Source organism: Neofelis nebulosa, chromosome 12 (assembly GCF_028018385.1).
Source record: "Neofelis nebulosa isolate mNeoNeb1 chromosome 12, mNeoNeb1.pri, whole genome shotgun sequence".
Lineage (NCBI taxonomy): Eukaryota > Metazoa > Chordata > Mammalia > Carnivora > Felidae > Neofelis > Neofelis nebulosa.
Window position 1 is genome coordinate 68,323,917 of NC_080793.1, and position 17,690 is coordinate 68,341,606.

Genomic DNA, 17,690 nt, shown 5'->3' on the forward strand with positions numbered 1-17,690 from the left:
CACACACAAAAAATTGTAACCATGTGTGGTGATGGATATTGACTAGACTCACTGTGGTGATCATTTCACAATATCCACAAATGTTAAACTTTAGGTAATACACTTGAAACTGATAGACTGTTATATGTCCATTATATCTCAATTAAAAAATGGTCAGGATGGTAAATTTTATGTTACATGTATTTTGCCACAATTAAAAAAAAACACCTTATTAGGGAGCGCAATCCTAGGGAACAGGAGTGAGGGAAAGGGGGGAGCAAAATCAGAGGGGAGAGAGAGCCAGAACAAAGAGGCCTTGAGGAGCTGGCCACCGATTGCAGGGGACTGGCTGCTGGATCCTGCAGGATTGTCCCGTGAATTTTATGGAATGTGACTCCAGACCGTCCATTAGGGAGAAAGGGAAAGGCAATTCTCTCCAGGCTCCACCCTGCATTAGACACAGGTTTGCCCGCACAGGTATCTGTCCAGCACGTCTGGGGTCTGCACCAGGGGAGCCCAGAGGTTTCATTGCCAGAGGTGAGGCACACGCGTGTAAGTGTTCAGAGCCCTGCAGAATCAATTACAATGGTGGCTTGAGTAAGAGACAGAGGAGGCCTTGGGAACCTGAAAGGGTGTCTGATACACAAATAAACTATGAAACCAAAGGGAGGCAAAAATATTCTAAGTAACGTTCTAATGCACTACTAAGTAACAGTCCAATTTTGAGCTGTCCCACTTCTGACCGTTTGCCGGCCGTCTTTTATCATAGCTATATACCACCTCCATAATTATGTGATAATTGCTTTAAATTAACTCCTTCTCTTTATTTAAATTTTTGGCAGCTTATTAAGGTATAATCTACATATAGCAAAATTCACTCTTTTAAGGTGTGCGATTCAGAAAAGTTTTGATAAACAGACTTGTGTAAATGCCACCACAATCAAGATAAACATTTCTATCATCCAAAAAATTTGTGCTCGTGCCCCTTTGTAGTCCGTGTCCTCCGGCCCGCCCCCCCCGACCCTCGCCCCAGCAGTCACAGATGTGATTTCCAGCCCTATAAATCTGCCTCTTCCAGACTGTCTTTAAAAAACAACAACAAAAAAAATCATATAGTATGTGATCTCTTTACTTTGTTTTTTTAAAAAGGAACCTTGGGGCGCCTGGGTGGCTCAGTTGGTCAAGTGTCCAATGGCTCAGGTCATGATCTCACAGTGCATGAGTTTGAGCCCCACGAGGGGCTCTACACAGACAGCCTCAGAGCCTGCTCTGAATTCTGTGCCTCCCTTTCTCTCTGCCCCTCCCCTACTTGCATTCTGTCTCTATCAATAATATTTAAAAAAAAATTTTTTTTAATAAAATAAAAAGAAAACTTAAGGGGGCCTGGGTGGCTCAGTGGGCTAGGCATCCAGCCTCAGCTCAGGTCATGATCTCACACTTCCTGAGTTCGAGCCCCGCATCGGGCTCCATGCTGACAGCACAGAGCTTGCTTCAGATCCTCTGTCCCCCTCTCTCTGTCCCTACCCCACTCCCATGCACTCTCTATCTCTCTCTTAAAAATAAATAAACATTAAAAAAAAAAAACGAACCTTACTCTCACTATTTTAAAGCATGCATGTGATATGCTAGTCATATTGTAACACCTATTAGAGAACATATAAAAATATAAAAATTAAAATATGCCGCCTAAACCATAAACACCACGTGAATGTGGCTGGGCTGGGCTGGGAGTGAACATAAATTAACACGGGATGTGCAGGGGGTGGAGGAAGCATAGGCCATCCCCCAGCTGCTGGTGACCGAGGTGGAACGCAGCCTGCCATGCAGACAAAGCGTATTTGAGCAGGTGAGTGGACACCGGGAAAAAACAACCCATGAAGAATTGACCCCTGGAATTCCTCACAAGTGTTCCTTGATTCAGACCAGGGGTTTATGGGCCATTTATGGTCTCTGTGTGAACACTGGCCAGAATAAGGGAGGACTCTGAAAGCCGAGCTTCTGGAACTCTAGGCTGATGTCCAAGAGAAGGACTCAAACTCAGAGAATACAAACTAAACTTCTTTACATCGATGGTTTTTCACTTTTTTTCTCCCTAGTCCCACCACTTGGTTCTCCTTATCCTTCATCCATGGATAATTGCAAGAGATAGAAAACCTAATTGCCGAAACAACATAATCAAGGGCCGTGATGAAGGGTGATTTCTTCCTTGTGCTCCAAAGACCCAAACATCCACTCTTGCAACCGTGTTCATCTGATTGTCTTCTGGACCCTCAGTTTCCATCCATCTTCCTCAGGGAGGTCGAGAAAATGAGCAGAAACGTGAGCAGGAGGTAGGTAGAGGGGACTTCTGATTGGCCCACTTCCAAATATCACTTCCAAATTCCCATTTCAAGAGCAAATTAAGGGCCACCTGGGTGGCTCAGTAGGTTAAGCATCCGACTCTTGACTTTAGCCCGGGTCGTGATCTCAGGGTCATGGGATTGAGCCCCACGTCAGGCTTTGTGCTGAGCACAGAGCCCACTGGGGATTCTCACTCTCCTGTCTCTCTCTGCCCCCAGCTCATGCACTCTCGCTCTCTCTCATGCTCTCAAAATAAATAAAGATTCAAAAAGAGAGAGAGAGAGAGCAAATTTAGACCAGGCGGGAACAACTTGAAGGCAGCCGTAAGATGCCAGTTTGAAGCTAGCACGCCCCCTAATCCCCCTTTCTAGAGCAGCAGTATAACACCTTGAGCATTCTGAATTGCCATAACTCACCAGAAAAATGACCTGCCACTCTTTCTTGAAAAGCGAAACGCGCTCTACCCTCTAACTCGCACCCCTACGCGGAATAAGTGGTTGTCCATGAAGAGATATGTGCTGGCATTTTGACCACAGGTTATCTGGAGTGGTTCAAGTACTCGGGAAGGAAAAGCTAAGCAAAGACAGGACGCGTTGTGTTTGTGTCTATAGACATAAATCGCTTTTCCTTTTCCAACTACTACAATAAGTAAATACCTAAATTCATTCTTCAGCTAACATCCTCAAGGCAAAATGAGCATCAGTAGATTTTTTTTGGTACAATGGACCTTTGTGAAAGGTTTAATAAGCTTCCTGATGAGTCACTTACATCAGCTATTACATTTTTAAATCATTATCAATTTCACAGCAACAACTGTTTTGTGACTTATGTAATTATCCAGTGTTCCTAACACATTTGAAATAACTAAGTCCTATAGTATATATGTGTGTAGGAAAGTAAGGTTTATCAGCACTAGGAAAACTTTTTGCCTTTTCCCTCTTATGTGTCATGAGCGTGAGGACAAAGCTGAAATGTACCTGTTTTTCAGATTCTCCTCAGCCTTGGAAATCCAGTTGGCAAGAACTTTGCTATTCAGTGGTCAACTTTCAATCTTAAAGGAAAATCCATATTTCTGATCTCATTCTTGCCCTCAGACAAAAAGCAAGTATGCATTTCTTATATGATGCTTACCAATTGGTTGGAAAAAGTGTGATATCTAAATAATATAAAATATTAAACAGCTTTATTTTCTGAAATAAATTTGGATCTACATCTAGCATCCCTGAAGGATACATACATTGTATAAAGTGAAAAAGAAATTGCATTCACTCTGTTAGCAATTTTCAAATACACCATTTGCCAACGTTAACTGTAGATATCATGCTGCACATTACATCCTAAGTATTTATTTATCTTACACCTGGAAGTGTGTACCTTTTGATCACCTTTGTCCAATTCCCCACTCCCAACCCCCCACCTCCGGTAATAATTGATGTATTTTTCTGTAAGTTTGATTTGGGTTTGTTTTTTTCCCCCCAAGATTCCACATGTAAGTAAGATCATATTATATTTGTCTTTCTCTGCCTGACTTATCTCATTTATTTCACTTCATAATTTCCTCAAGTTCCTTCTGCTTTGTTGCACAGAATTTTTTTTTCTTTTTAAGGCTAAATAATATTCCATTATACATATCCCATCTTCCTTACCCATTCATCTGTCAATAGACACTTAGGTTGTTTCCATGTGTTGGCTATTGTAAATAAAGCTGCAATAAACACCGATGGTTAATTCTTTCTACCTTGAACTCTTCTTCCAGGAATATTTTTGATAACTTAAATTAATCTAATGTAACTAGCAGCTCCAGTTTTATAAAAAGCATCTATATGTATTCAGGAATAAGCTAGCATTAAACAACGCTATGTAAAACAGGAGATCTAAATAGTATGCAATCAGAGTTTACATATTTCTAGTGTGAAATAGAGGACTTGAAAAATCAATACAGGACCATAGGCCTCTGACTTTAGTAAGCCCATCCACAACTTGCCAATGCCTTTAGACAAATCCTTATGGCCAGGTACTAAGCTGGTGAGATTCATCAAGTAAAATCACTCCCCCAAGTTCAGGTAAATATGTATGAAGATATATAAATGTGCCCACTAATGAAGGCATCAACATTTTGATAGGACTGTAGAGTAAGGTGACTACTACCTTAAGTACTCTAGCTCAAAATGCTCTTTGGAAGACTGAACTTGAAAACTGGAATAAGATAACAGAAGAACAAGAGAGAATAATACGTCTCACAACTTTCAGCACCCTACAATTTATACACCCCCTTTGCATTTAGGCAGGTTCCAGGTTCAAGCATAGTCCCAACAGCATGTTGGACCAGCCCAAATTGTCCCACTGGTCCAAGGCCTCCCTACTTTGTGATGCTTCCATCACCCCCTCACAGAATTGCCTGGATTTGTCATTCGGGAGCATCACACGTCAACACCCGGTCGCAGTAAGGCAACTTCTCATACCCCCTAAAAGAGCTCACATTCAATCAGACATCCCCAATCATTGGGTTTCATCTTGCCCTAATTCTACCTCAAGACCAGGCCCTGTAAAGCATCCAATCCCTAACAACTCAGGGCCTGCCTCAGGGGATCCAGGGAACATCCCACAGCCCTGTCAACCTCTGTTCTATGTAGACTGACATTAGTTCCCTAAAATATGCACGTTGAGGAGCACCCTGAGCCCCCAGAGCTGGGTTCTAGAAACCAGAGGAAGAGCTAACACATCACCCAACACATAAATGTTAGAAAAGGTGGCTTGGGATAAACACAGCGGCCTGTCTTAGACTCCATGTGTTCATTCAAATGAGCTCTTCCATCAGATAAGCAAGTCCTACTTTTTTGTTGTTGTTGTCTTTAAAGCCTGCATTCTTATCTTACTTTACCACCCTAGCACCACAAGCTGGAAAGTGGTTGCTCATCTAGTAAGGAGACACTGACTTGGATGTTTGCTTCAACTTTCCACGGACAGCAAATGGGTTGAGCTGTTTCTGCACTAGGAAGGGTGTAATGTTGGCTTTGGTTGCCTGCCCCATACTTTGTGCCCTTCCCCAAGAAAATGGGTGATTATTCACCACTGACAAACAAATTCGGGCATAGATAAAATCCTTGCCCACGTGTGGTTCATACTTTCCTCTCCTCTGCCAATGGGAGCTGTCAAAAACAAATTAAGTAATTACACGGCGTTCCTGCAGCTGTGTGTATCCTTCATTACATTATGTGGCTGCGGTTAAGAGATGGCTCTCTCCTGCCTCGTTTTAAAAATAGTTGTAATGGAAGGTAGATTGTCAGGGCATGTCCCACTATTGCCAGAAAAAACAAAAAGTAAATGAAAATGACGTTGATGGTATGGCACAGCCGTGTGTGTGTGTGTGTGTGTGTGTGTGTGTATACAGTACCCCCACTCTGCTATGAATTATACACTTTACCTGTTTTTTTTAATTAATAAAAAGGAAGCTATAAAAAATGGAAACAGATTGTCAATTTTCAAATGACTCAATAAATAAAATATCCTTAGTACAAACAGTAAGATTCACTGATCACAGTCTATCATTTCTTTTAAAAATTAGAAATCTCCATCCATTGAAAAACATTATACAAATAGATATCAAGTATTTATCCAAGAACATAACATCTATAAGACCTAATGATCCTGCAAGGTGAGTGTTGGGTTACTTATGGTTTGATATATGTATGGAAGAAAAGAATAAAAAGGAAAAAAGAATTTAAAAAATGGTTGATCATTCTAGAATGCCTGCTTAAAAATTCTACATTAGCCTTTGGACACTGATAGTCTCAAAAACCTTAATTTCAGAGACACCGGGGTGGCTCAGTCGGTTAAGCATCTGACACTTGATTTAGGCTCAGGTCACGATCCCACGGTTTGTGAGTTTGAGCCCCATATTGGGCTCTGCGTTGACAGTGCAGATTCTCGCTCTCCCTCTCTCTCTCTGCCCCTCCCCTACTTGTGCACTCTCCCTGTCTCTCTCTCTCTTTCTTAAAATAAATAAATAAACTTAAAAAAAAGAACCTTCATTTCAGCATTCTTAGTAAGGATGAGGGAAGAAAAGTTATTATTTCAAAGTTTGTGCCTGTTTTCTTAGGGAATGTCCTCCAACTTGAGAAGGCTAATTTTCAACAAACTGAATTTTCATAACTGTAAGAATTCATATGTTTAACGGAAATACCAGGCAAAAGGCATCTGGATAAAAGAGAAGTTGTTACATGCATATACACATATATATATGTGTGTATATATATACACATATACACATACATACATATACACATACACATATACACATACATATATATATATGTATGAATTATATTAACATCATATTAAATTTTTAAGATAATACAGCTTATTTAGAAACATATACTCAGAGTGTCAGAGCTTCAACTGAAAGCAACAAAAAAGGCCAAAGACTTAAGGACAGCAAAGAAATACAAAGACAACCCAAGAAATGGGCCAGAACCAAATGAGTGCCCAGAAAAATCTCCAAGGCAAATAGGACTTTCAAGAACATGAATTTCTATGTTGTCCTGGAAGAATTACCTGCTCATTATAAACATTTAGAATTATGAGAAAATGTGGCAAAAACAACAATAAAATTAACACATAACCATGCTAGAAAAAAAAAAAAAAATAGAAGATCCCTATATGCAAGGTAAACAGGGAAATCAAAGCCAGAGCAGAAAGGTGACCCAACAGCAGTTCCGAGCTCAATCACAGACCCTAGAGATTCAGAGCTAAGTTCAAATGACTCTTTTTAGTTTTGTTTTGTTTTAAGATCTTTTAATTCTAAGTAACCTCTACACCCAACATAGGGCCTGAACTTACAACCCTGAGATCAAGAGTCGCACACTCCACTGACTGAGCCAGCCAGGTGTCCAATCTAATGCCTCTTTAAGGACAGGAGAGAGAATATTTTCAGGGTGGGAGTGGGGTGGGGGGAGAGATGTGGTTGGATACCACCCTGTGAATCACGGAGCCTTGAAGTATTACTTCCCCCATGAAAACACTGAAATAACTCCTCGGAAGGACTATTGGCCTCTCCAGGGCCATGGGTTAAAAATAAATCACCTATGAGAAATCACAATTCCAGGTGTCCGTTATACATAAGGGTAGGGTTTAAATGTCTAACACCCACACCATTAAGGCACCACAAACCCTGAAGTTGATATCAAAATGGTTCTAAAAGACTCTTAGCATCCTAGAAAATGTGAATCCACTCCCTGGGGATACTTTAAAAACAGGTGCTTAAGAAATTCTCATGGTGGAAGAGGAGTGCCTGGGTGGTTCAGTTGGTTAAGCATCAGACTCTTGATATCCGCTCAGGTCTTGATATCCCAGTTGCAATGTCGTAGACGTGATCTCACAATAGTGGGATGGAGCCACATTGCTCTGCAAAGAGCAGGGGGCCTGCTTAGGATTCTCTCTCTCTGTCTCTGCCTCTTTCCCCAACTCACATGCAAGTGCATGCTCTCTCCCTCTCTCTCTCAAAATAAATAAATAAATAAACATTTAAAAAGAAGAAAAAGAAAAGAAACTCTCAAGGGAGAAGAGTCACCACAGCTGACAATCATTTGTTTTAATTCCCTCCTTTTTAAATTTATTTTTTATTCTTATTATGGAGAGAGAGACTGTGAACAAGCAGGGGAGAGAGGGGCACAGGGAGAGAGAATCTTAAGCAGACTCCACACTCAGTGTGAGCCCTTCTCGGGGTTCAATCCCACAACCCTGGGATCATAACCTGAGCTAAAATCAGGAGTCAGATGCTCAACTGACTGAGCCACCCAGATCCCCCTGAAAATCATTTTCAATGCAATGAGAAATCAAGACAGCATGAGGGAGATTCAGAAAATGCAATCAACAGGAAAATTAGCACCCCCAAAATAAGGATTAGATACAGTGTGAAAGAGACTACAAACAAGTTTATTTAAAATTCATAAAGAGATAACTAAGGAACAAAAACCATAAGGTAAAGACAAGAGATAATGAAAAAGAACAAGCCAATTTGGAAAGAAGCCAGTGAGAACTCCAAGAAAAGGACAAAGTCATTGAAGTTAAAAGCAAATGAAAATACCCTCATTCAGACCTGTTATAGAAAAACTTGAAAACTTCAATGACAAAGGAATGAGAAACTAAAGGCGAATTATCCATAAATAAATGGCAATTAGACTGACAGCTGACTTCTCATCATCTCATCAAATGATTCCAGAAGGCAGTGAAATATCTTTAAGCAACGGGGGGAAATACCCATTGGTGTAGAGTGTATATACAGCTAAGTTATACAGCAGTGATGGCAAAATGAAAACATTTTTAGATAAACTGATTGAAAACATTTACTACCCACAATCCTTCCCTGAAATGACTCTTAGGGTGAACCATGTGAACTATTTCCTATCTGGCCATTTTTGACCCACACACACACAAAAAAAAATTCGTATGATTCAAAGTAAAACTAAAAGATGTATGTGCTTCAGGAAGAAGAAAAGTGATATAAGTTATAAGATGTAAGGAGCAATGATAAGCAATTACTTGTAAATCTCAATAAACTTTGACTAGTAAATAAGAATACTATTTTTTTAAATGTATTTAATTTCTTTTTCCATTTTATTTATTTTTGATAGACAGAGAGAGACAGAGCACAAGTAGGGGAGGGGCAGAGAGAGACGGAGACACGGAATCCGAAGCAGGCTCCAGGCTCCGAGCTGTCAGCGCAGAGCCCGTTGCGGGGCTCAAACTCGTCAACTGCAAGATCATGACCTGAGCTGAAGTCGGATGCTTAACTGACTGAGCCACCCAGGTGCCCCAAGAATACTAGTTTAAGAACAATAAAATAACCAGTGGATTTTTGGAATAGGAGGAAAGAGATATATATATATATCTGGGGTATAATAGATAGATATAAAGAGATAGATATAAAGAGATAATATATATCTGGGGGTATGAGGATAGAGATATTAATTAATATGAAATCACAGTAAGTCATGAGTCAATGTTAAAATTTTAAGGTTGACAACTAAAAGACCAGAAATAAAATACAAAACTTCCAAATCGGTGGTTGGACTGGGGGGTGGGAATAAAGAAAACTCAGTCTTTCCAAGAGAAGTTAGGAAAGAAGAAAGCAAAAGGCATGATAAATAGAAACGTGCAGTAAGATGATAAAGTAAGCCCAGTGATGGAGCATCTGGGTGGCTTAGCCAGTTAAGCGTCAGACTTTTAATTTTTGCTCACGTGATGATCTCACTGTCATGGGGCATGAAATCGAGCCCTGAGTCAGGCTCCCTCCACACTGAGCGTGGAGACTGCTTAGGATTCTCTCTCTCTCTCTCTCTCTCTCTCTCTCTCTCTCTCTGTGTGTTCTCACCCCAACCCGCATTCTCTTTCCCACACACAAAATAAATAAACATTAAAAAACAACAACAACAGGGGCGCCTGGGTGGCTCAGTCGGTTAAGCGTCCAACTGCAGCTCAGGTCACGATCTCGCGGTCCGTGAGTTCAAGCCCCGCGTCGGGCTCTGGTGCTGACAGCTCAGAGCCCGGAGCCTGTTTCCGATTCTGTGTCTCCCTCTCTCTCTGCCCCTCCCCTATTCACGCTCTGTCTCTCTCTGTCTCAAAAATAAATAAACGTTAAAAAACAACAACAACAACAACAAACTGATCATCAAAGTGGCTACAAAAGGCAACAAGCATGCCTGTTTAAGGGCAGATTCTCAGAATTTCAAAGGACAGATACAAAAAATCCAACCATATGCTGTTTTCTATAAAATGAATCTATAGTGGTTCAAACCGGTCAAAAGTAAACTAATGACAAGAATGAAAGAGTATGTACCAGACAAATACTAAGAAGGAGGGGAGGGGAGGGGGAAAAGAGATGGAAGGGGAGAATTGGAGGGGAAGGAAGGGGAAGAGGGGAAGGGAGGGGGGGGAGAGAAGGAAAGAGGAAGAAGATGAAAGGGAAAGATGAGGGTTAGGGAAGCCCAGGAAGAAGCCAGTAGAGCAATATCAGACAAAGAGACTTTAAGACCAAAACAATTTTTGTAAATCATCATTAACAGTTTAAGAGGGTCATTAATTACTGACAAAAGGAACAATACACCAGGAAAGTATACTTGCTTTAAATCTGTATGCACTTAAGCCTGGAGCCACAAAGTACATTAAATAAATAGTTTTGAGGACAGGTTAACTGAAATACAGACCACATTTGATTTCTTTGGTGTTTACTAGAATATTTTCCACCATTAGTTAGTTTCTATTAACTTGGCCATCGAAAAAAAAATTTTGGTAACTATTGTGTCCCAGACTAGAAGTTGTTGTTGGAGGAAAAAAGTCTCTATCTCCTTGGAGCTTAAATTGTACTCCTGTGGGTAGAATACATCGATTTCAAAATAAATCTTGAAAGCACATGGCTTGCATGTAAGAAATTACACTAGAATCCAAAATAATATGCAGGATTCGAATTACGTATTCAGTCATATTGCCCAATGCCCTAAATGGTTCTCTGATAACAAATTAGATGGTTAAGAGATTTGCTCATGTTTTGAGGGCTCCCCTTTGTTCAGTGGGCTCCATGCATTTTTTTTCACATGTTTGTTTCTCATTTTTATTGAACATAATTATCGAGCTGACGCTCCACGGGATGAAATAACAAATGACAGTAAGGATTATTTCATTTTAAATGTACGAAGTCTTAGTGAGATGTTACTGCCAAAGTGCACATGTGGCCAATTAATAATGGTTATGAAAATAATGATTTCATAATTATTGGCTGGTTCCATGAAAAATGTAACTGAAAATTCAGCACAGTTCCATGATTTAGGAAGTATAAATAGCAGCCCAGTAATTTACTCACATTTTTCATCATTTGCTTTATTCTCCAAATGTAAACAGCATAGATTCACTGACAGTTCTCAGCGTCTCCATTGAGTCATATATTAAAATGACATAAGGGTACAAATGCTTCAATCTTCATGAGGCATCTCTCTTTTCATTAACTGCCAAAGTATACACACAATATTCCAGAAGAACAAATTATGACAAAACTTTTTAGATATGGTCAAAACATAGTTGGAACCAGCTAGCCAAAGAAATGTAGTCAAGTGGCAAGTGATATTTAATTCACATCCTGACATATTTACATAAACCATTAAGTATCGATGATGATAAGACCGCACTTACAATTTTTGATATCAATTTCTGCTATAAATGTCGCGCACGGGTTAAGCCAATATAAACACAATTTTAACAATTAGAATGAAAAAAGTCCTGAGAATGCATCTGGTCCCTCCAAAAAGTCAACGTGATACAAAAAGGTTTCCATATGTTTAAACAGCTTACCTCTCGCAGAAACTAAAGTTTCAAATTAACCTGATATTTTGGAGCACCATTTTGGGGTATGGATGACGATACGTCATGTCCGGACTAGGATAGCTGAACTAATGGTCATTTCTAAAAGTTTACGGTTTTCTCATCATTGGAGAGAGTCAAGTAACTATGAAGTATACCCACGAATCCTATGTCCCCAGAAAGTTCAGCATTTGATTGGAAAAGGCTGCCCTGGGGTTTAATTTTCTGATGATCATGGCCTTGAAATGGCTCCCGTTGTTTTGCTCATTTTATCCGGCCAAATTCACCCAGAATCTCCATGCGTGTGTTACTTAACTTGCCAACCACTCGGGGGGTTGGGGGGGGAATGGCCAAACCTGACATTACCTGGTGTTTGCTGTGCATTCCTAGAGTTGAGCTGCCAGTGTCTTGTGGGAGAGACAGGCAGGAGAGCCCAGGGCCTGCCAGTGGGGAGAATGTGCCAGAAGATCCCTGCGCAAAGCTTAGGCCCCACAGGACAGCCCCGAGAGAGTGTAAGAGAACCAGATTCTACATAGTTTGAGGACCTCAGATAAACCTGCCTACCCCACCCCGTCCTCCATGCTCGGGAGAAGAGAGAGAAGAAATCTCCCCTGAGGGTTCCTACCCACTCGGTGGCCCTCTCCAGGGTTTGCGGGACCATTTCCTAGTGCTTATAGTCCAAAGGCTCATAACAGTGGAGAAGTTAGTTTAAAGCAGTCGTCAGAAGGAATCATTACAGAAAACAAAGAAGACATGTTTAAAGAGGTAATGGGTGAGATTTTTCAGAATTGCTGGAAGATACCAGTCCTCAGATCATGACATTTAATGAAACCCCAACAAAAATATACCAGATACATCACAGCGAACATCAGAGATGAAAAGAATTTTTAAAAATGGCCAGAGAGAGAAGATGGCAATGACTGACAGCTGACATCTTGACATCCATCCACTGGAGGCCCAAAAACAATGTACTGAGAGACAGAAAATAACCAGCAACCTGGAATTATTTTCAAGCAATGGTAGAATGCAGGTGGTGAGCATATGGGTGTTGACCAGAAAATTCTTTCAGCTTTGGGAGAAGTGTGCTTGACTCTACTCAACACCACCTTCCTTATTCTTTTCCTCTGGCATACAAACCCAAGGATGAATACTGAAGGCACTCCTGGGACCCGAGGTCGGAGCCGGGCTGCATAGGACCCCGACCTTCTCTCCCGCCTGGCGACAGCAAGTAGAGCAGGGACATCTGTCCAGCAAGAGGCACCACCAAGAGAAGCAGTAGTGAAGGGGGCAGGTGCTGACTCTGCGACCACCTTGGCAGAGCGGCTAGGGCCTCCCGGGGCCAGCCGGTTGCCACCGGGAAGCCCCCAGGGAAACCCTCCCCCCGCCCAACCAGACCCCCCAGCAGGCACTGCCCAGATCAGATCAGGTTGTTTGGAAAAATTTCCTGCAATTGTGTGGTTTAAACTCCCACGGTCATGTGACTGCAGATGTTCCTGGGGCTGGGTGAATGCAGTGTTTAATAAAGTGGATGGGGGCGCCTGGGTGGCGGGGTGGGTTAAGCGTCTGACTTCAGCTCAGGTCGTGATCGCACAGTTCATGGGTTCGAGCCCTGCGTCGGGCTCTGTGCTGACAGCTCAGAGTATGGAGCCTGCTTCGGATTCTGCGTCTCCCTCTCTCTCTCTGCCCCTTCTCGGCTCACACTCTGTCTGTCTCTCAAAAAAATGAATAAATGTTAAAAGAAATTTTAAAAAATAATAATAATAAAGTGGATGGTGAGGGCGCCTGGGTGGCTCAGTCGGTTGAGCCTCCAAGTCTTGATTTAGGCTCAGGTCGCCCTCTCGCCCATGATGGGATGGAGCCCTGCCTCCAGCTTAGCTCTGAGGTGGAGCCTGCTTAAGATTCTCTCTCTCTCTCTCTCTCTCTCTCTCTCTCTCTCTCTCTCTCTCTCCCCTCTGCCCTTCCTCCACTGGTGTTCTAAATAAATAAACAACCTCCCATTCCTTCAGGCCCTCTGGACAAATACAGGCATTTGTCTAGAACTGGACATTTGTCCATAAGATTCAGCATTGACACAACCAGCTCTCGTATCACAAGCATGGGATTTGATCACATGAGGGCTTACAGCATGTTGGAAAAATGAGACTATGTGAGCATCATTATACGAAGGCCAACTTCTTGGAGAGACTTAGTAAACTTGAAAATTTACAAAAAAAAAAGCATGTTGGAAATGGAAACAATTTCATGTGGGAATATCACAGGCAAAGGCATCATTGCTTTACATCGCTTAAGAAACCTCAAGTATTTATTGTTAAGTGATCTTCCTGGAATAAGAGAAAAAGAAAACCTTATCCAAGCCTTTAAGACAACACTGCCTTCTCTGGAACCAAAATTAGACTTGAAATAAAATAATAATATTTAATAAGTGTCTTATTTCAATATGAAGTGTCACTTGAAAAAAAATTCTTTTGACTTTGCAATACATTTGCAAATCTTCGTAATAAAATATTGGAAGGTCATTTTCCAAGAAAGAAGGGCGGTGAGATTTTTAGATTAAAATATTACAAGGGTCGTACCTCAGGCAAGAGGATCATCTAAGATGGAAAGGATTTGATTTGAGTAAAAATGGTGAACAAAGATCCTGGAGTGGTAAATAGGTAAGTAAATCTAAACAAATTCACTGTGTAAAACAACAGTAACCTAATTTGTGGCAAAGAACATTCTAAAGATAAAATACAACTGCTGTAGTATACCAGCAGGGTATAGAATTTAAGTTTCCCAAGTTCCTTCTATTTTATGAGAGAATACAGATGTCGATTGACTTAAACTTTGATTGGCAGATATGTTAAATTAGCTTCAGCAAGTGACTTAAAGAAGGAACACCACCTCCAAACAAAAATAGAATTAGCAAAAATTTTAAAGACAAGCAAACCAAAACTAAATCCAAAGGATGTCAAGAACGAAGAATTTTTTTTACAAGGAAAACTCAATTAAAAAAAAAAAAAAAGGCAGAAGCCAAGATATGCGGTTTGTAAGTGAGGAACCCAAAATCAAAACAAAAAAAACTATAGGGGCGCCTGGGTGGCTCAGCTGGTTAACTGTCCAACTCTTGATTTCTGCTCAGGTCATGATCTCACCGTTCCTGAGATAGGGCCCCACGTTCCACTCCATGCTGATATCACAGAGCCTACTTGGGATTCTCTCTCCCTCTCCCTCTGTGCCTGCCCCCCACCCGTGTGTGCGCTCGCTCACTCTCTCTTTCTCTCCCTCTCTCTCAAAATAAATAGATACACTTAAAATTTTTTAAATGACAAAAGACGGGAAAATATATGCTAAGTATATACCAACAAAACAAAAGCTAAAGTAGCTATAGAAGCATCAGACAAAATGGTCACTAAAGCAGTAAGATTTCTCTTGCTGAGAGTAAGTTATGAGTTGCACTTATTTCACTGAAATTCCCAGGTCAACAGTAATGACTGTTACATGGTAACCGTGCTTTTGAGCCTCACCGTCCATAACCCCTTCGATTTTTGTGTCCATTTCCAGTTGACATAAGCCATACCTGGAATCCTCACCAACTCCGGTCGTGCATTCTGAGTTCTCTTCAGTTTTTCCATCCCTAACCACAATAGTCTTACCCTCTAGCTTCCTCCCTTTCTCCAAAAACAACCAAACACCAAACCTACTCTATTGCTCCAAACCCTCAAAACTCAACCTTTCTCATCTCATCTTGGCATCAGGGATTTCAGAGACACCGGCTCCCTTCTTGACCTCTGAACCAGTTGCCAAACAAGCGTAAAGCAGATGGAAGTGCTTCACCTTTTTAATTTATTTTTTAAAGTTTATTTTGAGAGAGAGAAAGCATGAATGGGGGAGGGGAAGAGAGCGTGGGAGAGAGAGAGAATCCCAAGCAGGCTCTGCACTGTCAGTGCAGAGCCCGAGGCAAGGCGTGATCTTGAACCCAGAGATCATGACTTGAGCCAAAATCAAGAGTCAGCCGCTTAACCGACTGAGCCACCCAGGCACCCTGCTTTGTCCTTTTTAAAGATAAAGCTGCCTTTTCCAAATTCGTATATTTAAGATCTTTTCTGAATACAGTGGTCAAAGACATTTGAAATGTAACTCTCTTTTAAGAATAGCCAACAGTTGGGGCGCCTGGGTGGCTCAGTTGGTTAAGCGGCTGACTCCTTACTTGGGCTCACGTTGTGATCTCGCGGTTTGTGAGTTTGAACCCCGCTTCAGGCTCTGTGCTGACAGCTTGCTCAGAGCCTGGAGCCTGCTCTGGATTCTGTCTCCCTTTCTCTCTGCCCCTGCCCTGCTCACACTCTGTCTCTATCTCTCTCAAAAATAAACATTAAAAAAAAAATTTTTTTTAAAGAATGGCCAACAGTTTGTCTATCTCACAAAGTGGGTCACATGATTAGTGATTACCTGAGCACTGGACCAGAATTCTCCCTCCAAGCATTTCTGACCTGTAACAAACATAGGGCAGATTCTGACCTATTAGGAAAAAAAGCAGCAGCAGCAGCTTAAAAGAGACAGTAAGAAAGAGTCAAAGAGAACAAGAACAAAACAGAACTTACTTACTTTTTAACCCAGATTGACCCTGAAAGTGTTAACATATTATTGGAATTGGACATTGACCAAAACCTGTCAGAGGAAAGGGGGAAATAAATTGAATCCCAAATAACACAAAGCTCTTTCTGTTTGTTTTAAAAGGTGGAGGGCAGAATTACTGATTTATACTGAATTTCTATAATTTTTTTCCTCTACAACACTTTAGCCAAACAAAAAAGTCCTTAACTCTTACATAGAAGAGCATGATCCTAGGTCAAAAGAGCTTCTTTTCACCCAGGGGTGTTAATTCACATTCTAGATGGGAAGAGAAGGCATAAACAAGAAAAAGTCTAAAAGAAAAGGAGAGATTTAAACACCTGCTCAAGAAATACAAGAGATATCACTAGACCGAAAGTGGTTGTCAAAAGAATTGTATCCAAAAGAAATGCTAAACAAAATGCGCTGATAATATTGCTGAAGCATTCACTTCAATGCCAAAAAATAAGCGAAGGCAAAGAAACCCACCCCCACTCAAGCGTATTTGAACGGTTAACTGCAAACACAAGGAAAACCCAATGAAGAAAGGATGAGCAAAATGTTGCACAAAACCAACAGCAACAGAAGAGCGTGGTGGGGTGGGGGTGGGGGTGGGGGCAGGAGGGGTGCTGCCCACTGCCCCATTGCTAAGGAAGAATCACACTGTAGGAGTGAGTCTGGTAAGGTAAGAGAGAACAGGCGGGGTCCTATCTCTGCTAAGTCAGCTGTGGAGATACTGAGGGACAGACACTGGAGACTCCTGGAATGCGAGCTGATGAGTCAGGGAGGGAGAATGCATCCCAGCTCCCCCTCTGCAGCCGCATCAAAGGTTCCAAGGATTAGAAAAATTGCCCGACCCATTGCGCAAACCATCCTGGATACCCAGAATCTAATCCAGTTGATGAGTTTATTCAAGCCAGTTTTTTGTGGAGTTGGTACCAGAAAAATCTCAAATGACTTTTTGCCTGGGAAACAAAACAGAAGATCAGTCTTCATGCAGCACCCTCATCAACATTTGCCAATGGTAATAAAGCAATTCTATAACTCTAATTCCTTAACATAAAGTTATGATTGCCAAAAACCAAAATTATAGTCCCCGACTCCTTTTGCTCTAGATAAAATGAAGTCTTGGTAATCTGGACTATTTAAGCAGTATCCTGTCTCTGCACTTACTTTCCAGCCCAGACATGGAAAGGTAGGTATGCTGCTCCCTCTACTGGCTATGCCCCTGCAGTTAAAGATGAGGTTAACTTCACAATTCAGCCTTTTAGCTGGATTCCTCTCTCCGAAGACCCGAGAAATGGACAGTGCAAGTTTCTTAAACCTTAACCAAAGATTTACAGAGCCCTTCCCAAACGTCCCATTAAAGAGTTAACATAAACATGTTGAAACCCTTAAAAATAAATTCTACTCATTTATTTTGCGGATAG